Genomic DNA, 23,380 nt, shown 5'->3' with positions numbered 1-23,380 from the left:
CGCATATGGACTTGTGAGTTATTTGTAAATTGATTATGGAAATATTGTTTTTAGACATTGTTGGGTAAAATAATTGTAAAACACTTGTTGGGCCATGGTTAGGAGTGTTGGGCACCTTTTGGGCTTTCCATGGTTACTAAATGTGAAACATGTAGCACTTGCGTGGCCCCCCACAAAACTAAGTTTTCACATGTCTTTCCCACTTCTAGGCCCATTAGGGAACTTAATAGTCCAATGAGTTGGCCATTTTGGAGTGTATCCTTTTGGATATGTTTGATAAGGTCGGGTATTTTGATGGCTCAAAAGTAATGTGAATGACGCGCTTTGGCCTATAGGTTTGGGAACTCTCGCCTTTGGTCCCCAGGTAAGCAAACTGGTCCCTCAGTTGATTGGGATGTATACTAATGCTTGCCTAGTCAGGACTTTCGGGCTACCGGCACCTCCCCCTTCCAGTTACTACGCGTCCATTACTATGATCCTACCCAACTAGAGTGGATGACTTTGAATTTCCTATGAGCTCTAAGGAATATATATGTATATACATTTTTTTAAACCACTTGAATATGTGTGTGATTTTCAGAGAAAGAGGAGAATATTCACCAGTGTATGCACACATATAAGCGTCAGGAGTAATACGTATGCACCTAAGGGAGCAATTAACACACAAAGGTATTCCTAGGATTTTCTAAGTGTGAATTGCATGCAGTTGTGTGTGCATTTTATAAACTAGAATACGAGAGGACCCTAGAGGCTATAGACTAGGTCAAGGCAATTAACCTAATTCCCTATAGTCAAGGGCTCTGATACCAATCTGTCACACCCCGATCCTTGTCGGAATCGATCAAGGCGTGATATATTGTTCAAAGTCTCATGACAACTATGTTATAATATGATTAGATTCAATTAAGTACTAAGTATGCAAACAAGATCCACAACATACAAATACAAATCCAAATACGAACAACATTTATTACATCAAATTTAAATAGTCTTGTGGATTTCTAAGGCACAACCTATTTTTCATCAACTTCATTCTTCAAATCTGCATCATGGGTAAAAACAGGTCAACTACGAGAGTTGGTGAGTAATCTAATTTTAGTAGAGAAAATTTGTGAAGTTGAAACATTTATAATTTGAAATTTGTTTTCTTTTGAAGTCGGCAAACAATTGTATTTGAGATAACGGTTTATAAATCCAAAATTGATTAACAAATGATAACAACAACAATAAGTCCTCACCCTATATATACATATGTATATATATATATATATATATATATATATGTATATATATATATATATAAATATATATAGGATGGAGCATCTAATCATCAAACACACTCAACCACGTGTGATCAATCACCTTAGCGTCATAAGGCGGGGTGGTCAACCCAATAGCGCTATTATTGTCCATAACGTACCTCAAGAGTACGGGCATAGTCATGGAGATTAGACTAATAATGGTAATGCACTACAAGTACACGTAGCGTAAACAAACTATAGTTATACAATTAATGACTCACGTATAAATGTCCCAACAATGTCTCAATTGTGATAAAACAATAAAATGAAGTTGGAACATATTAGAACCACATGATACACCCCAAAAGTATTGAAAATTATAAAATATGGGGTAGATTACTCACATTAGTCCCAAAACGAAATGCGTGTGTCGTACGATAGACGGATCGGGTCAAAATGGCGTAGAACCTAATATAATTAATAGTTTTGGCTTAGGAACTGCTAAACGAGAATAGAGTATTAATACAAATTATAGTTTGTTATGTAAATGTATCATAAACTATACATATTATAGTTTATCACAACAAGGGTAGTAGTAGTGTTCATAAACTATAATTGTCATAGTTTACCAAATGTTTGTGTATAGCGGATGTAAACTTTGTTTATAAAAATTAATTATTTACCATACTTGTGAAGGTAAAAATCTATTTGTTTTCTGATGTATGTCTAATTACCAAGACAAAATGACATATACTGTAATAATATATGATTACATAATGATATACACCTTGATCAACGAGTTACAAGGCGTAAATGAAATTGATGGTATTTTTCTAGTAATAACGTTTCTGTTACTGTTCTTAGAAACTTTATAGAAAAATCATCAAAGGTCTAAATCAAAAACCGCAAATTCTGAGAGTTTAGAAAGTGTGTCTAGTTTGTTCATAAATTTTCTCATGATTTTTAGTGATCTCCAACTTGTGAGAAAATATTCATATTCACAGACTGGTCCGGTTTTGTTTCTGAAATGATAGACAGTTTTGTAAAAATCACCATAACTCGTAGAAAAATCATATGGTGATGTGCAAGTAGTCATTTTAAAGGTATGAACCTGAACTATATGCCTCTGAAACAGTTTTGAAAACTAAAATGTTTAAGTTGACCAAAACAGTCTGTGAATGGAGTTAAACGTTTCTGTTGAAGACTGTTAAATGAGTTTAGTTGTGTTTTTGGTGTTTTAACTTGTATTCCCCCCCCCCCCCTTAAAACTTAAGAAAAACATGAAAATATAGGGGTATGAACTCACCTTATGTGTTATTAGAGGATGGATGTTGGAGAAGAGAAGTGTGCAACCCAAGAACACTTAGAAGATGCCTTGACGAATCGAGAACCTAACATGAAGGTGACGATGTTTGTGTAAGATTCTTATGATTTTGAGTAGAAGGATGTGTAATAATCATAAGAAGAATGAATTATGCTTACCAAGAGTGGAAGAAAGCTTGATAATCAGCTTTGGAAGTCATGTAGTGGGAATTTGGAGTGTGATCTTTGGAGGAAAATGAGAGAATGAAAGAAGTATGAAGAGAGGGGATGGGTTTTTTATACTTAGACAAGGAGTGGGGCTGGTCATGTAGTGGGTATGAGTTGGTCATGTAGTGGGTAAGAGTTGGTCATGTAGTGGGAAAGAGTTGGCCATGTAGTGGGTGTGAGTGGTGGCATGTGTCATAAAGTAAAGTAAAGTCATCTTTCCACCTCAAGCACCTCCCCCACTAATTATTGGTATGAATGGCCCTAAAAACGTGGGGATTACTGAAATATAGAGTTCTAACTGTAAAAATAAAGTTTTTGGGGAAAATCCCGCGTTAAAATGATGAAAAACGAGCCTAAAACGAAGTCGTAGTCGAAAAACCGGAAACATTATGACACGCAAAAATGCATGTCGTCTTCTTTTATGACAGGGGCTTCCTTGATACTCATTGCGTGTCATCAACACGCGCGTCGTAAGGTTACGACAGACAAATGTGTGTCGTCTTCCTTTATGACAGGGACTTCGGTCCTGAAGCTTCAGTTTTGGGTCCTTAAGCCTATTTTACCCGTTTTTACCCCGTTTCAAGTGGTTTTTTGACCCAGTTAAGGGTCGGGATGGCCCGAATGATTACAAAAAGTTAAAGGAACTTTTGAGAGAGATTTGGGAGAGATTCGGAAGAGATTTGGGAGAGATTTTAATAGAGAGAGGTTGAGTGAAAGAGATTGTGAGAGGTTTCGTTTGTGATCTTTTTGAGTGTCCGGCTTCGCAACGAAAGGTCCATAAACCCCGTTAAGCCATGATTTAGTGTCTTACACAATCCCGATGATTGTGCAATAGTGTTTTATCGCTTTGGTTCGTTGTTTAGCACTGTTAAGGCTAAGGAAAATCAAACACATGAATTTTTCAAATGATGTTTTCTCATTGAAATAGCGAATTGTATAATGTAAACCCTAACATACAAGGGTTAATGGAGTTGACCGGTTTGACTTGTTGACTTTGACTTGACCGAAATTTGACGGTTGTCACACTGACCTTGACAGATAAGGTAATCGCATATGCATCTCGACAACTGAAAGTGCACGAAAATATCTACCCCACTCATGATCTGGAATTGGCTACAGTAGTATTCTCATTAAAGATATGGAGGCATTATCTTTATGGCACAAAGTGAAAACTCTTCATTGATCATAAGAGTCTCCAGTATCTTTTTGATCAAAAGGAATTTTATATGAGACAACGACACTGGATAGAATTACTCAAGGATTGTGACTGTGAGATACTTTACCACCCTGGTAAAGCAACTGTCGTAGTTGATGCTCTGAGTCGAAAACTAAACGTGGACAGAAAAAGGCCAAGAGCGTTAATAGTAGAAGTTGTCTCAACAATTGTGGAAAGCATTAAGAAAGCTCAGGAAGAAGTTTTGGAGAAAAATGACCGAAAGGAAGAACTTTTAAGGAAAACGTTGGTATTCGGTACAAAAAGTCAAGGATTGAAGGTATTCCAAAATAGGATATGGGTGCTTAAGACGGGAGGAATAAGATAATCTTCTCATGGAAGAATCTAATGAGACCATGTACTCGATTCATCTCGGCAGCACTAAGATGTATAAGGATCTGAAACCTTACTACTGGTGGCCGACGATGAAGCTTGATGTTGCAAAGTGTGTGGAGGAGTGTGTAACATGTGCGAGAGTTAAAGCGCAACATCAGAAACCGTATGGGAGTTTAGAGCCTTTGCATGTACCCATGGGTAAGTGTGAAGACATCACCATGGATTTTGTGACTAAACTACGTAGGACGAAGAACGATCAAGACATGATTTGGGTAATCATGGATCGATTCACAAAGAGTGTACACTTCATAACATTGAATGAGAGATGGTCTATGGATAAGCTTGCAAATGCCTATAGGAAAGAAATAGTAAGACTTCACGGTGTTCCCTTAAAAATTATATCGGATCGTGACAGTCGTTTCACATCAAGATTTTGGAAGAGTCTACATGATAAAATGGGTATAAAGTTGTGTTTAAGTAGAGCCTACCATCCACAAACTGATAGTCAGAGCGAAAGGTCAATTCAAACACTAGAAGATATGTTAAGAGCATGTACCCTAGAATTTCAAGGTAATTGGGATGAGCATTTACCACTGGTAGATTTTTCCTACAATAATAGTTACCGTTCGAGCATTAAGATGACACCTTATAAAGCCTTGTACGGACAGAAGTGTTGTATGTTGTCTTGTTGGCTTGAGGCCGGAGAAAAGCAGTTTATGGATCCCGAAATCGTCCATCAGACTACTAAAAAGCTAAAGGTGATTAGAGAAAGGATGTTAGCAGCTCAAGATCACTAAAAGAGATATGTTGACAAGAAGCGACGACCAATGACTTTCGAAGTTGGAGATTCAGTGTTGCTAAAAGTCTCACCGTGGAAGGAACTTATTGTTGGGTTTTAGTATACTACATCATCCTATGATGCACATACAACCCTAAATGCTTTAGATCTATTTTTTTCTCTAATTATACATGCAATATTGTTTCCAAAGCATTAAGCCTACAACTAGCATGCAATTGACATAAACAACATAAAATACTAGTTAGGAGTTTACCTCTTTATGTAGCTTGTAGAACTTGTTGTATTTGGCCTTTAAGAACTTAGTTCCTCAAATGTTGCACCTCAAATGGTTCACAACACACCTTAGACGAAGGATGACTTTTGAAAGAGTTTATGGACACTAAAATCGGTTATGGCTCTCCAAGAACACTCTAGCAAAACTTGTGCAACCCCTTTTACGCTATAGGGTGTCATATATATATATATATATATATATATATATATATATATATATATATATATATATGGTGTAGGAATCCAAGAGTCATGGGTAAACCCTAATCTATACACTTGGGCTTATTATCCATGATCCATGATTCAAGTGGGCTAACTCTTTATGGATTCATCCATAAACTTATTCCATCATGTATCATAAGCCCAAACCATATATATATATATATATATATATATATATATATATATATATATATATATATAACTATTTTACATAATCAGTCCCTATTAATTTAATTAGTCTCTTTTGATCACAAAATTAATTCTTGATCAATACTATTTAAATCATATGATTTCATATTAATATATTAGAACTTATAATATATTAATAAATCATAAATAACCTCTTCTTAAAAGTCCATCCTATCAAATTGTCATGGTGATATGCAACCCAAATGGATCATGCTACTCTCGGGTCAAGTACATACCAATTATAGTTATGGGCTTAGACACCTAATCCAATAGTCTCCCACTTGGATAAGTCTAATAACTATTATTGCAAGTACGACTCCACAACCCCAACTAGCAATCGTAGCTCTTAAAAGTCGTTGTCGAACTCTGACCTAGTCAATGACACATCCATTAGATAAGGGATCATATATTCCTCCATTCTAGATATCGTATGGACATGAGACATGAATTATAATCATTCTCTTTATCCATTTGTTGTTTCCCGATTTCCGATTTATGACGACCGACTAATTGAACAAATCAAATCAGTCCAGGCTTGGCCAAGCACTTCAGTTTGTCATCACTAAATCATCGAGGGGCCCCCAGATATCGCTTTTCTTCCTCTAAGGGTAAAAGGAATGGATAAACTTCGACTCAAATGGTTGCTTGTACTTACTCATCAAATCACACACAACAATATGTTTTATAACACCAAGTTGTTGGTGCGTTTACACATGTCAATGTGCAACCGACTTGTAAACTACAACTCACATGTCTGGGTTTCAAGAATATAAGATATTATTGTCTCACAATCACTCGTGATAAAATCCATGAAGTGATTCAGATAAGCGTGGGTTTAATCCAATACTCGAATCTTATTTCAGAAGTACTCATGAACACTGCATCAAATTGTGCTATGTCTAAAACATCTCGACAATCTACAGTCATATTCATGACAATCTTGCCTCAATACCTACTTCCAAAGTATGATCGACTGTGGAAAGTTTGAATAACCTAGTTATCCGGGAAGTCAAAACTTGCAAAGTGAAACACAAGAATAATTGAATCCAATATGGTCTCATAACTTATGAATATAAATACAACACCTTTTATTTAATCACCATATTGATTACGCATAATTCATTGTATAATGTTTCGATTAATCAACTTAATACTTGATTTAAAACAATAGTTGTCCCATGCTCCAAGCATGCACACTATGTTTTCTATGGTATTTTATTTTGTGAAATAGATCAATTGAAAATATTTCCAATGATGCTCATTTCACAATTCCAAATCGTTACAGTAAATGTAAGAATACCAAATTCTTGCCATTTACTGTAATATGTTAGATTCTAAACTTATATGCAATGATCATCTTGTAATGAATATGCACAGAAGTCACAGATACTTGGCAACAGACATTAAAAAGTATTCCAATGGAGATCAATTCCATGGAAACGAAGTCTCACATTCAAAGTACATTCCTTTGAACATCCTTCTTGCATTAAGTTTCCTAATCTTACACAAATTTAAAGAGTAACTTCCACTTATGGAAACATTTCCATATTCCCATTTTAACTATCACTCTTGAACAAGAGTTACCTCTTCTCAGAGTATGTCAATATGGTCCTTTACAATATACTTCCAATTGTCCATATGGAACCCATCTTTGGTGAACCTCATATTGTCCTCGACAAATGCTTAACCATTTTAGTCATATCTCGTTCTAGTCCTTTTTTCCTCTTAATGCCCTAGGCATTTGGAAAAACTAGAACACCAGAATATTATAGCATATGCAATCGATCCTATACCCGAAGCATATGGGACACGATTCATAATGTCTTACATAAAGAAATGATACTTGATCAATCTTTTGCTATAATATTTCTATTTGCCATATTCTCACAATTCGAACTATGAAGAGGGATGTTGTAATCATAATCGAATTTGAGAACGCAATTAACATTTCCATATACATAGAATTTCCTTATGTTGAACCATTCCAACATAGCATTCATATATATCCTTGACTAAATTTGATTAAAAAATCTCAATCTAAGCTTTTAGATTTGAAATGAAGTATGAATTCCTCTCCCTTAATTATAGCAAAACAACTTTTCAACCTTGCAACTTTGCGAATTGAAACCTTTGTTTTTCTATAATTAACATAGCTAACTTGCAACACTTACCATAATAATTATGCTCCCATTAGCATAATAATTATTATCTTTCTTGCATAACACTTATGATCCCACTATCTTTTACATGTACCCAAAAATCAGCTGGACTTCTAGAAAGCAATACTTATTGACTTTCTTACCAAAGTTCAGATTTCTGATACAAGATGCTTCCATAAGACTTTATCCAGGCTTCTCAAATTCATACACATTTCCTTAGATAGCTCACATGTGTGTCTAATCAGTTTTAGAACATATAGCAATAAGTCTCAACTGTTTAGACCTTCTCCATTTCTCACAATTCGAACTATGTCGTAATCATAATCGAATTTGAGAATGCAAATAACACAATTGCTATCTTCTTAAAATCTACTTAGTGAAAGCGTTTCCTCACAATCATTTTCATGAATTGGAGAGAAACCTTATGACACTTAGATTTTTATGGTGTATGTGTTCCTATCCATGTGGATTTGTCATAACCATAATCACAAGACAAGGTTAGTGACAAATCCAAACTCATATGGACTGAACTTGTTCAATCTTAATTTATTGCCACCTGGCAGCACAAGGGCCTACCATTGCTTCCTAGGTTGTTATGCAAACAACTGAGAACTCATAGAACTCACATGAATAGTCAACTTTAACTAGAATGGGCACATAAACAAGAATATGTCAACACGATAGGTTACAAACCTCAAGTCGTGTGTTAGCGATAAATAATAGGTTTTATTATTGATTAGTTCTTGAAACTTGTCAAGATCCTTAAGACTCCCACTGACCTCTTGACATATAAGACTCTCTTGTCAAGAACCATTCCTTGACAAACAAATATTCAAGAGTTAGTGCGGATTCTTATCAAGACAAACACTTCACACAATTAGACTTAGTTGGTCTTTGTTTTATCCAAAACATCACAACTTACCAATTTCAAATGTACAAGAGTAAGAAAACATTTTACTCTACATTTGATGAGTGTTATAAACCTTCTTAAGATTATGTCACTCAAGGCAAAATCTTGGAGTATGACTCTAAGACTTGATTTTGGAACGAAGTATGACTCATCTTCTTGATTTAACAATTTCAACAATTCACGATTTCTCTCCTTAGCCATACAAATGCACTAAGATGTCCTTAGAGGATCAATTGTGATATGGTTTCATAATCATTAAGATGATCATAAAACACGATACTAAAGCACTCTCCCATCTTTTCAGATTGGAGAAACTTTTATCTTTCTGCCAAATTTGATTCTTCTTATTCGTTCTGCCATACATTGAAACTTTTCCAATGTTCAGAATTATACTTAAACTTGTAAGCATAACCATATTTACTAAACTTTAGTAAATCATGACGAATACTCTTATCGTTCTTTATGGTGGACCTGACCAACGCACACCCAGTGTATTCGATCCCATAGTCCTTCACTTGACTCACATATTCATGTGAACAAGGAATTAGTCTTAATTTCCCAAAGACAAAAATTCTCATCCATCATACAATACCAGTTGCATGATTCCAAGTTTCTGTCCAATTGAAAACTAGGTGATGAGAATCTTTCCTTATTTGGTAAATTTTGACACTACTACAAACAAAAGAATCAAATCCATTTTCCCAATAATGCTAGAAACATACAAACATCAATTTTTCACAAATGCCATTATAAGGAGATATAAGATAAGATAAAATCAACAAAAATTGTATTTATTTATAAAATGCGAAAAACTTATCCTTACAATGCAAATACATATGAAACAATGTTGTTATCTATTCCTAAGAAATTTATCATAATTCTAAAGCAGCAGCTCAAAATTCTGATCATTGAACCATGCAATTGAAATCCATCTCTTCGCGATCAGATTCAGCTTACTCTTCCTTTAAGCTTCCTTTTGTTTCTTCGATCCTACAAAACATCAAAATTCAACCTTGTCACATCATGTATTAAGAATCAACAATTAGGATCTTAATAGAGTTAGATAGTGGAGTTACCTGAAGCAGAGTCAAACGTTTTTACTATACCTTCTCTTAGATCTTTCAGGTGGTCAGGACAGCTACGCTTCCAATGTCCCTTCAAATTGTAGTATAAACAAGTGGACTCTTTGGCATTTGCACATGGAACTATCTTATAACTGGCTTTTCTATTATGGTCAAATCTTTTGACCATAGGCCAATTCCCTTCCCATAGGAGAATGGATCTTTTCTGGACAATCTATGTCATTTCCTATGTCAATGGCAGCTTGGGAAGTAGATCCTCCAATCAAATTTTCTTGACCATTGCACCAAATCATTGTTGATTCAGCAATAATAAGCAGATATGCAAGATCGATAAGGGTCATGTCGTGATCTGTCATATAGTAGTCTTTAACAAACTGACTATACGACTCGGGAAGTGACTGAAGAACACAGTCAACAGCCAACTTCCTCGGGAAGACGACGCCCAACATTCCCAGTCTGTCAATGTGTGACTTCATATCCAAGACATGTGCACACACGGACCTTCCATCTTGGTGTTTGCTAGCCACTAGGGCTTGAGTCACCTTAAGCTTTTCAAATATTCGAACTTCTGGGTCAAGGAGAATTATTGGAGGAGGTGGAGGAAGTGAAGTATGATATTGTAGAACATCATCTTCGTGTGGAAAGCTTTTTCCAAAAGATTTGGGAAGACCATAGTTATCTGAACTAGACATCTACAAGGGAGAAATTCAAGTTAGTTGATTTAAGTCTTTAATATAACACCTAAAACGAAATATTAAGGCTAGGACCCAACACAATATTCTACAATTCGGAAGAGGGATGCCGTAATCCAATTGCATAATATTTGAAGGTAGGTAAATGACGATTTACCAATTTCCACCATGAAAAACGAAATTGATTATTAAGTTTTAAATGAATTGAAATTCCTAGATCCTTTGAGATTCATTGAACTTTTCAATGGCATGTAAAAATATCGATTGTGCCCTTCAAGTTTGTGACTGGGATGCCGAGGATCACAAACAAGGTGTGAATAACCATGCAAATTAGCTTGGTACTCTTAATGTTACATATTACCTAATCAATGTTCCGGTTAACTACACACACTCCATTGATCTATGATTAACATCAAGCTACCATTTGCCACACACTATCAGTACCAGATTAGTGTGTCGGTTAACCACAGACGCTCCACTAACGACTTAACAAGGTGCAAAGTGCAATTTCATGGGTTAGCACCAAATTCACATTTTTCCTAAGTAACTAATATTGGGAATTTATAAGTGTTTAGTTACTTGGTATTTTCATTATACCTTTAATGAGAATTAATGTCCTATCCTACCCATTCGGCTAACGACCCTCCACCGGTCAAGGAAGCAGTGGGTGAAAGTGGACACCCATTAAACCACCATTTTATAGGCAGTAACCTTATACCCCCTTACAGACCGGCTTCGTGGATGAGGCCTACTAACGGTAAGACTAACTTGTCTTATATATATATATATATATATATATATATATATATATATATATATATATATATATATATATATATATATTAACTTATAATTTTATATAGTATAAGGGCGTATTTTAAACTTTTAAAAAACTTGGTGGTTTAATCTTTTAATTAAACTATACTCTTAATTTAATTAATCTTAAACCATGTCATTATGGAATTATTAATCTCTTTTAATTAATTTAATAAAGTCCATAAGGTGTAATTGAACTATTTAAGACATTAATGTTCTAAATAAAAAATTCAAAATAAAAAACTATTTAATTAATTTTTTTAATTTATGAACTCAAGAGTTCCACCTTTTAATTACAAGAGTTTCAAAATTTGAGACTTTTCAAATACCAAAACTTGAGGGCAAGTTTTGTAACTCTTGAAAACTTTTGGTTTTCCATAACTTATAAGTTAAATGCGTTTTATGAAAGAGACTTTTCATTTTCCATAACTTGAGGACAAGTTATAGAATTCTTTAAAAACATTTAGATCAATATTTTATAGTAATAAAATTACCATATAATTTATCATTGATCTATTCTAACTCATAAGGCAAGATAATACCAAGTCAACAATTTGCAAATAAATTAGCTTATCATATAAACTAACACTAAACTTGAAATTTTCACAATTATCTTTTATTTGGATGAGGCTAATTATTTTCATAACATAAAAAAAACAATTTTTTATCAAGAAACAATCCATAATTAATTATCCAAATCCAAATTATGCCAAGAAAACTGAAAAATCTGTCAGACCCGTCACCACCTCGTGGTAATTTTGACCACCTCGTGGTGATCAGGCAGAGTCCAAAAAAAATGTCTTTTTCAGCTTTGAACAAACAACAATTGCATCAAATAAGGTGCACATACAACCCTCGTGGTGATCAGGCAGAAAACAACCCATGGCTCTGATACCACTGTTGGGTTTTAGTATACTACATCATCCTGTGGTTCACATACAACCCTAAATGCTTTGGATCTATGTTTTCTCTAATTATACATGCAATATTGTTTCCAAAGCATTAAGCCTACAATTAGCATGCAATTGACATAAACAACATAAAATACTACTTACGAGTTTACCTCTTTATGTGGCTTGTAGAACTTGTTGTATTTGGCCTTTAAGAACTTAGTGCCCTAAATGTTGCACCTCAAATGATTCACAACCCACCTTAGACGAAGGATGACTTTTGAGAGAGTTTATGCACACTAAAATCGGTTATGGCTCTCCAAGAACACTCTAGCGAAACTTGTGTAACCCCTTTTAGGCTATAGGGTGTCATATATATATATATATATATATATATATATATATATATATATATATATATATATATATACACATAGTGTAGGAATCCAAGAGTCATGGGTAAACCCTAATCCATACACTTGGGCTTATTATCCATGATCCACGATTCAAGTGGGCTAACTCTTTATGGATTCATCCATAAACTTAGTCCATCATGTATCATAAGCCCAAAACATATATATATATATATATATATATATATATATATATATATATATATATATATATATATATATATATATATATATATATATATATAACTAATTAACATAATTAGTCCCCATTAATTTAGTTAGTCTCTTTTGATCACAAAATTAATTCCAAATTAATTCTTGATCAATACTAGTTAAATCATATGATTTCATATTAATATATTAGAACTTATAATATATTAATAAATCATAAATAACCTCTTCTCAAAAGTCCATCCTATCAAATTGTCGGGGTGATATGCAACCCAAATGGACCATGCTACTCTCGGGTCAAGTACATGCCAATTATAGTTATGGGCTTAGACACCTAATTCAACACTTATAATATTTGGAAAGATAGGAAAGTTGAGTCCAAGATTTATTGGGTCATTCAAAGTTCTTTAGAGGATTGTGAACCAAGCTTACAAGCTGGAATTACTAGAAGAATTGGACGATATTCAAAACACTTTCCATGTGTGTTATTTAAGGAAGTTCACGGGAGAAGTTTGATGCAGCGCAAAAAAACAACACAAAGATAACAAAGAATGAACCTGTTGATTCTAAAAGAATAGCCAGGACAATCTCTTCAAAACCACGTTGATTCTACGAATACCGTTGGATTGGCTTCAAAATCTGGGTTAACACACAAAATTTGGGAGAAAATCGAAAGTTCATAAAATTGATGATCGACCATCCAAATTACATCAAAAACAGTTAAATAAGAAGCAGAAATTAAAATGAAACCCTAAAAGTCCATGGGCCAAATACAAACCCAAAAACAAAACCCAAAAATTAAGGAAAAATAACAAAATTGTTCATAACTCCATTTAGAAAGCGATTTCTGGACTCAAAAATGGGTAAGTCCCCTTTGGGGACTTATCTAGACGTGCTCCTTGCTCCAAGCTTCGATTTGACTGGTCGTAGGCCCGAAACGGAGATTCGTAGCCAAAGTTATGGCCATTTCCATGAAGCCCCTTTAGTCACACGATCGTGGGCCTCTAGGAACGCAAGGGCCCGATCCTCCACACTAGGGCCCGCATCAAAGTTACTGATATAATTCCAATTTCGGAGTTAAGGATTGATGAAGATAAGAGGTTAATCAAATAGCTCAAAGCAATTATTAACCGTAAGACAAAGAAGTTGCGATGCAGGATGGTCGAATTAGTGCTAGTGCGATGGAAACATTCGAATGGGATGAACCTCACCTGGGAGACAGAAAGTGACGTGATGAGTCGCTATCCACATATGTTATGCGGATGCATGATTCCGCAATGGAATCATCCTAAGGGGGAGAGAATTATAATGCCCTCATTTCTCGTTAGGCATTAATAAGATGATGTAATAGTTAGGGTCAACAATTGTAACCTATTTGATGTAATAAAGAGGAATTATGTGAATATTATGTGTTTCATGATTATTATAATATAATAAAATAGGAAAATCAGCCGAATCGCCCGTAAATCGTTAAAATAAGTGCGCCAAAACGTCTATATATATATATATATATATATATATATATATATATATATATATATATATAGAGAGAGAGAGAGAATGAGAGAGAAAATACACGTCGTCCCAATCCCAAAAATATAAATCTCGTAAAATCTGACTCTGTATGAATTACATATGATTTTTATAAAATATAAAAGTCAGTCGCGCACAATGAATGTGAAACGTAAAAAGTTACGAAGAGAATGGTTGACTTTTAGATAAAGTCGCCAAAAAGAAAATCGTAGTACTCTTTAAAATAGGAATTGTGAGAAAAAGAATGTCAAAACCGGTGTCCGTACGAGAAAGTTATGACTTTAGCAAAATCATTTAATTTTATAAAAATATGGACGAAAAATGAAGTCAAAATTAGCCGACGTAGTCTAAATGAAAGTTATAGATCTCGTCGATAGCTACACGTGGATATAAAGAATGTCAAAAATAGAGTTCGAATAACCAAGTTATAATTTATAATAGCATATTTACGTATTAAAAAAAGTATAAATCATATATATATATATATATATATATATATATATATATATATATATATATATATATATATATGTATACATACATATACATATTTATATATCATTAGAAAGGTATCAACGATGCAGCCATTATAAGACTAATATTGTATACTTTCATTATTAGTTTAGTACAATAACGTTAAATTTCTTTAAAATAGTATTATAAAGTGGCATTTGGCCGTTTGAATAACAATAAGGTCGTTTAAATAACTATAAAGGGTAGTTTTTAAAAATTCAATTACTATAAATATGAGGCTTTAGGCTCTCATATTTCTTGCACCATTCTCTTGATTCAAGAGTCTTTTTCATCTTATCCTCGAGCATTTAGGTCCCTCATGATTCGACTTCTCTTTCTGTAGTTTTAGTATACTACGGTGAACTCTGAAGCGCTACAAGAATCTTTTTAGAAAAAAGATTCAGCAACGAATTTCTACTCGGGCAAAGTCTGCTTTCTCGCTAAACCGCCTGTAAGTGAAGTTAAGCTAACCGTTCTTTAAGTATAACTTATGTTTAAGTTCATTATCGTTATTATGAACTTATAAAAAAGATTTATCAGTAATTCCAAGTCGTTATACTGATTGATCTACTTACGAGAGAAGTATCTAGAATGGTCACGTTGGCTTGGTTGTTTGATTTCAGAAAAGCTATATGCCGAAATGATCAAGCCTCCCAACTGTCCTGCCTGATCCTTACTTGATAGATCTTGAAGTAGACTTTGAATTAATGATGAACCTATACTAATAATTAGTCGCAATAAATATTAGACTAAGACTTAGTGATAATAATTGTAACATCCATAAAAATCATGCCAAATTTGAACATTTTAAAACATTTAAAAATCATTAAGTTATTACAAAATAATATCATATCAGAGTTACCAAAAATCATAAATCATAAATCATAAATCAAGGAAGTGTACGGTCACGCCTTCGCCTTCCCGCGATCATCCGAAGTATCTGAAACAATAAGCGAAAAATGTAAGCTCGAAGGCTTAGTGAATTACCCCCAAAATACCAACACCATACAGATATAACCATATCATATAAACATATAACCGCCTCATAGGCCTTCAGCCTATCTGGACCGCTCTCCGAGCCTTCGGCACGTCTGGACCGCCTCGCAGGGCCTACAGCGTATCCGGACCACTCGTCGGGCCTTCGGTCTGACTGACATGCCCTCCTGGGCATCTAGTCTATCCGGACCGCCCTGGGTATGTTGGCCTTCAGCAAAAAGCAGGACCGCCTCAACCCAACCCCAAATCAAACAAACATGTGCACATAATATCATACTCTAGCATATATAACAGTCAATTGATGTAACAGATCATCAATCATAGCAACATCCTATAACCAGGATACAGACCTAACCGGTCACTAACATAGCATCATCCTATATACCAGGATACCGACCTAACCATGTCACTAGGCATATCATCATCCTAACTACCAGGATCTAAATCAATAAGTATATCATGCAATAAACTGGATACAAATCCGATAAGGGTCGGCATTGGTGCCTTAGACCCTGTTGATATAGTGAGGATAACTGACCTCTCAAGTAGCTCGAATCGATAAAGTCAACTCAACCAAATGCAGCTCCAAATCCAACACCTACATCCACCGATGACTTACTTCCATAAATTTCCAAATTACCAAAATACCCCCAGAGGTCAAACTGGTCAACCCTTGGTCCAAGTCAAAGTCAACGTTCCAAGTCAACAGTCCATGTTAACCCAACTCGTCGAGTGCAGCTAGCAACTCGTCGAGTTCCTTAAGAGTTTAGAAGGTCATAAATGTTGGGTTATGAGCATTCTAACACTCCTAAGTGTACATGCAACCCTAAATACCTTGGATCTATGTTTTCTCTATTATACATACAATTATGAACATCCAAGGTATTATCCTAATCTAGCATACAAAATAATAAATATAACAAGATAGAATACATACCTCTTTGATGTAGAATGTCTTCATGAAGCTTGAGTGCCTAGTGCCCCAAGTGTGACACCTCAAATGGTTCACACAACACCAAATACACTTGGAATAACTTGAGAGAAACTTGAACACTCCTTAATTATCGTCTAGCCCTCACACTCACACATTAGTGCACGATTTCTTGAGCCATGTGATTCTTTTATATGGTGGCTATTAGGGTTACACCATGTAACTCATAACTTTACCCATTCCTTATGCTCCATGGATTTTAACCTCCATGGAGTATCCATGGGTCACCCCATGGACATAGTCCAACATAAGGAATCTTGAATCACATGCCCACATATATAAGAATGAATGATTTACACAATCAACCCATATATTTAATTAGTCTCCTTTTGATCACTTAATTAATTCCAAACTAATTCTTGATCAATACTAATTAAATAACCTTATTAATATATTAGAACTTATAATATATTAACCAACCTTAAGTGTTATTTCTCTCATTATAGTCTATCCAAATGCATGATGCCATGTAACCCAAATGGACCATGCCGGGTCGGGTCAAGTCTTACCAATTATAGTTATGGACTTAGACATTAATCCAACAGTCTCCCACTTGGATAAGTCTAAAACTATTATTGCGTATGACTTCAGGAACCGATCAGCAATCGTAGCTCTCAAAAGCTTCTGTCGAACTCTGACCTTGTCGATGAACTCTGACCTTTGTCAATGACTTGTCTATTAGATAAGGGATCATATATTCCTCCATTCTAGATATCATATGGATTGAGACATGGATTATCAATCATTCTCTCTGCCCATTTGTTGTTTCCCAATTTCCGATTCATGATGACTAACTGATTGAACAAATCAAATCAGTCCTGGCTTGGCCAAGCACTCACATGTATCATCTTTAAATCATCGAGGAGCCCACAGATATCGCTTTTATCCCGAAGGTAAAAGGAATAGATAAACTTCGACTCATATGGATTGTTCTACTACTTGTTGAATCATACACAAAGGCACGTTTTATAACATCGAGTTACCAATGCGTTTTCGTGCAATCAATATATAACCAACTCATAGTAACAACTCATATCTCTAGGTTTGAAGAATATAAGCTATTATCGTCTCATGATCACTCGTGATAAAATCCATGAAGTGATTCAAATGAGCGCGGGTTGAATCCAATACTCAGAACTTATGAGCACTCATGAGTGTTGTAGCACCACTTTGTCCACCAACTTGGACCTCTACAAACCAACCCATGACAGTCTTGATTCATATCTACTTCCAACATATGACCGACTGTGGATGGTTTGAATAACTTAATCATTCAGGAAGAGCGACTTAGTTATTCTGGAAGTCAAAACATGCAAAGTGAAACACAAGAATAAATGAATCAAATATGGTATCAAACCCTATGAATATAAATAAACACTTTTATTTATCACCATACTGATTACTCATTATTCATTGTTTCGGTTTTATCAACTTTATACTTGAATTTAAAACAATAGTTGTCCCATGCTCCAAGCATGTACACTATGTTTTCTAAACACTAGTCATGCCATACACCAAGTATGCATACTATGTTTGTCTAGGATCTTTACTTTGTAAAATAGATCAATTGAACATCACTCCAATGATCCTCTTTTCACAGTCCCAAATCCTTACTGCAAATGCAAGAATTCCAAATTCATGCCATTTACTGAAATCTGTTAGATTCTAAACTTATATGCATTGATCCTCTTAATGATTATGCACGAAGTCAGAAAGACTTGACAACAATCATTACAGAGCATTCCAAAGGAGATCAGCTCCATGGAAACATCCTTCTTTCATTAAGTTTCCTAATCTTACACAGAAAGACTTGAATAATTTCTAACTTTGAAACATTTCCATATTCCATTTTGACTATCACTTCTGAACAAGAGTTACCTCCTTATAGATTATGTCAATATGGTCCTTCCAGAATTAACATTATACTTCCAACTGTCCTTGAGCAACCAATCTTTGGTAAACCTTAGATTGTCCTCGACAATTGCTTAATCATTTTAGTCATATCTAATTCTAGACCTTTTCCCTTCATAATGCCCCAGGCATTTGGAAAATTTTAGAAAGGATGAATATAGCACATGTAATCGATCCTATATCCGAAGCATATGGGACACAATTCATGATGTCTCACATAAATACTAAAGCAGTCTTGTGCTATAATATTTCCATTTCAATTTGCCAAGTTCTCAAAATTCAGATTATGAAAAGGGATGCCGTAATCATAATCAAATTTTAGAACGCAAATAATGGACCCATATATAGAATTTCCTTATGTTAAGCCTTTCCAGCATGAAATTCATATATATATCCTTGATTAAATACGATTAAAATCTCAATCTAAGCTTTTAGAATTGAAATGAAGTATAATTTCCTCTCCCTTAATTATAGCAAAACAACTTTTTCAACCCTTGCAACCTCACGAATTGAAACTTTTGTTTTCTATAATTAACATTGCTAACTTACAACCTTTGTCATAATTATCATGCTCCCACTAACATGATGATTATTAGCATAACACTTATGCTCCCACTAGCTTTGACATGTACTCAGAAATCAGCTGACTTTCTTACCAAAGTTCATATTTCTGATACTAGATTGTTTTGGTAAAACTTTATCAAAATCATACACCTCTCTTAGATAGCTCACATGTGTGTCTAAACAATTTTAGAACTATGAAAAGGGATGCCGTAATCATAGTCTCAATTGTTTAGACCTTTTCCACTTCTCACAAGTCCACGTTAGTGTGCCGGTAAACCACACACACTCCACTAACGATTTTGAGAATGCAAATATCACAATTGCTATCTAGCTAAAATCTACTTAGTGAAAGTGTTTCCTCACCATCATTTTCATGAATCGGAGAGAAACCTTATGACACTTAGATTTAATAGTGTATGTGTTCTTATCCATGTGAATTTGTCAAAACCATAATCACAAGACAAGGTTAGTGACAAATCCAAACTCATATTGATTAAACTTGTGCAATCTTAAATTCTTGCCATTTGGCAGCTCAGGTGCCTGCCATTGCTTCCAAGTAGTTGTGCAACCAATTGAGAACTCTCAGAACTCCTATGCAAAGCCAACTTGAATAGGCACAAAAATTTCAACACGATAGGTTATAAACCTCAAGTCGTGTGCTAGTGAAGGACTTTAGGTTTTATTCTTGATTAAGTCTTGAAACTTTCAAGAGCTTTAAGACTCCCACTGTCCTCTTGACATATAAGACTCCCTTGTCAAATATTCAAGAGATAGTGCGGATTCTTTATCAAGACTAACACTTTACACAATTGGCCTAAGTTGGTCTCTGTTTTATCCAAAACATCACAACTTACCAATTTCAAATGTACAAGAGTAGATAACCTTTTACTCTTACATTTGACTAGTGTTAACAAACCCTCTTTAAGATATGTCACTCAAGTTACAATCTTGGAGTATGACTCTAAGAATTGTTTTGGAACGAAGTATGACTCATCCTTTTGATTTAACCATTTCAACAATTCATGACTCCTCTTCTTAGTCATAAGAATGCACTAAGATGACTTTAGAGAACCAATTGTGATATGGTATCTTAATCATTAAGATGATCATAAACATGATACTAAAGTACTCTCCCATATTTTCAGATTTGAGAAACTTTTATCTTTCTGCCATACTTTGATTCTTCTTATTCGTTCTGTCTCACATTGAAACTTCTCCAATGCTACAGACTTATACTTAAACTTATAAGTATAACCATATTTACTGAACTTAAGTAAATCATGACGAATAGTCTTCTTGATCTTTTGTGGTGGACTTGACCAGTGCACAAGAATGTGTACTCGATCCCTTAGTCCTTTCCTTATTCACATAAGGAATTAGTCTTAATTTTCCAAGCTGAAAGTTCTCATTCATCATACTATACAACTTGCATGATTCCAAGTTTCGGTCTAATTAAACCTTGGGTGATGAGAATCTTTCCTTATTTGGTAATATTAGACACTACCACAACCGAAAGAATCAAATCCATTTTTCCAATATTGTTATCAATGGAATCTTATAAGCAACAACTTTTCACAAATGCCATTGTAAGGATACTTAAAATAAATAAAATCAAAACCTTTTTCTTTTATTTTAAAACTTTGCGGAAAAACTTATCCTTACAATCCATATGAAAACCTTGTTGTTATCTATTCCTAAGCAATATAAATATCATAACTCTTAAGTAATAGCCCAAAATTCTGATCACCGAACCATGCGATTGAAATGCATCTTCGCGATCAGAATTAGCATGTACTTAATAGAGTTAGACAATGGACTTTACCTGAAGTACAGCCAAACTTATTGACTTTAACATCCTTAGGTAAATTTGGCAGCTTCGTAACCAATGCCCCCTTTCTTTGGCAATAGTTACCTATGGACCCTTGATAATGGGACTATCTCAGACTTCGCCTCTCTCTTTACCATTAGGTCAACCGAGTTGACTATGGCCAATCCCTTTCCATTGGGAAGAGAGAGCTTTACTGGATATCCAATGTCATCATTGTCAATGTCCATAGTGTTTTAGGAAGTTGATCTTAGCAAATAGATAAGATCATTAAGGGTCTTGTCTTAGTCTGTTTCATAAGATTCCCAAAAGAACTCACTATGTGACTTAGAAAGTAGTTGAGCCACCAACTTTCTCAAGACTTTGACACCCAACTCTCCCGGCTTGTCAATATGTGACTACATCTCCAAGATGTGATCACACCTAGACCTTGCCTTGCCAATAGGGCTTGAGTGACCTTAAACTTTTTAGGAACTTGTGGGTTAGGGAGAATAATTGGAGGAGGTGAAAGAAGTATAATATCCATGGGACATCATCTTCATTTAGGAAAGCTTGTTTCATGAGCTTTGGGAAGATCATAAATGTCTAGACCAGACATCTTTTTGGGAGATATTCAAGATAGTTGATTTAAAGTCCTTAATAGGACACCCAATATGAAATATTAAGGCTAGGACCCAACAAACTATTTTATAACTTAGAGGAGGGATGTCGTAATCCAAGCTATAAAATATTTGAAGGTAGGTGAATGACGATTCACCAATTTCCACCATGAAAAACGAAATAATTTATTAGGTTTTAATTGGATTTGAAAGTCCTAGATCTTTGAGATTCATTGAACTGTTCAAAGGCATGTTTCAATCTCGAGTGTGCCCTTCAGGGTTTGTGACTGGGATGCCGAGGATCACAAAACAAGGTGTGAATAACCATGCAAATATACTTGGTACCCTTAATATTTACCCCTTAATCAGTGTGCCGGTTAACCACACACGCTCCACCGATACTATGATAAATATTAAGTTACCCTTTGCCTACCTTGTTAAGTCCAGGTTAGTGTGCCGGTTAACCACACACGCTCCACTAACGACTTAAGCAAAGTGCAAAGTGTAATTTCATGGGTTAGCACCAAATTCACATTTTCCTAAGTAACTAAGATTGGGTATTAATAAGAGTTTAGTTACTTAGTATTTATCATTAATACTTTTAATGAAAGGAGAATTATAGTCCTTGTCCTACCCGTTCGGCTAACGACCCTCCACCAGTCAAGGAAGCGGTGGGTGAGAGTGGACACCCATTAAACTGCCATTTTATAGGCAGTAACCTTATACCCCCCTTATAGACCGGCTTCATGAATGAGGCCTACTAACGGTAAGACTGACTTTACTCTTATACATATATATATATATATATATATATATATATATATATATATATATATATATATATATATATATATATATATATATAAATATTATTAACTTATAATATTATAAAGTATAAGGGTTGAATTTTAACTTTTAAAATTCTAAGGGCTAACTTGGAATTAAAGTATTCATAAGTGAAAACTTTTCAAATTCCAAAACTTGAGGGCAAGTTTTGAAACTATTCAAAACTAATTAATTCCATAACTTATGAGTTTAAAGTAGTTTTAATTAAAAAAAAAAAAAAAAAAAAAAAAAAAAAAAAAAAAACTCTTCAAGTTCCATAACTTGAGGACAAGTTATGGAAGACTTTAAACTAATTAATAAAAAGAAATAACTTTTTTTTATTGTAACTTATGGAACTAATTAAGGTTACATTTTTTTTAAAATTTAATGAAGAGACTCTTGAACCTCCATAACTTGAGGACAAGTTATGGAGTCATAAAACAATTTAATTAGAACTAGACTCTTCATTTTGTAACATTTGCCAACTTTTATGAGTTTTATGATTCTTAAATGTGACTTTTCATATAACTTGAGGACAAGTTACAAAACACACTTTGGAATCAACTCTTAGATTAAAATGGATTGAAAACAACTATTTCACACAACTTTTCTATTAATCTAAGAACCTCATAAGAACAAGATAATTCAAATCATCAATCTTCAAGAAATTAGCATGAACATACAAAC

Source organism: Lactuca virosa, chromosome 8 (assembly GCF_052849685.1).
Source record: "Lactuca virosa cultivar CGN04683 chromosome 8, Lactuca_virosa_CGN04683_v6, whole genome shotgun sequence".
Taxonomy (NCBI): domain Eukaryota; kingdom Viridiplantae; phylum Streptophyta; class Magnoliopsida; order Asterales; family Asteraceae; genus Lactuca; species Lactuca virosa.
The sequence above is the reverse complement of the archived record's forward strand: the minus strand, read 5'-3'. Positions refer to the sequence as shown.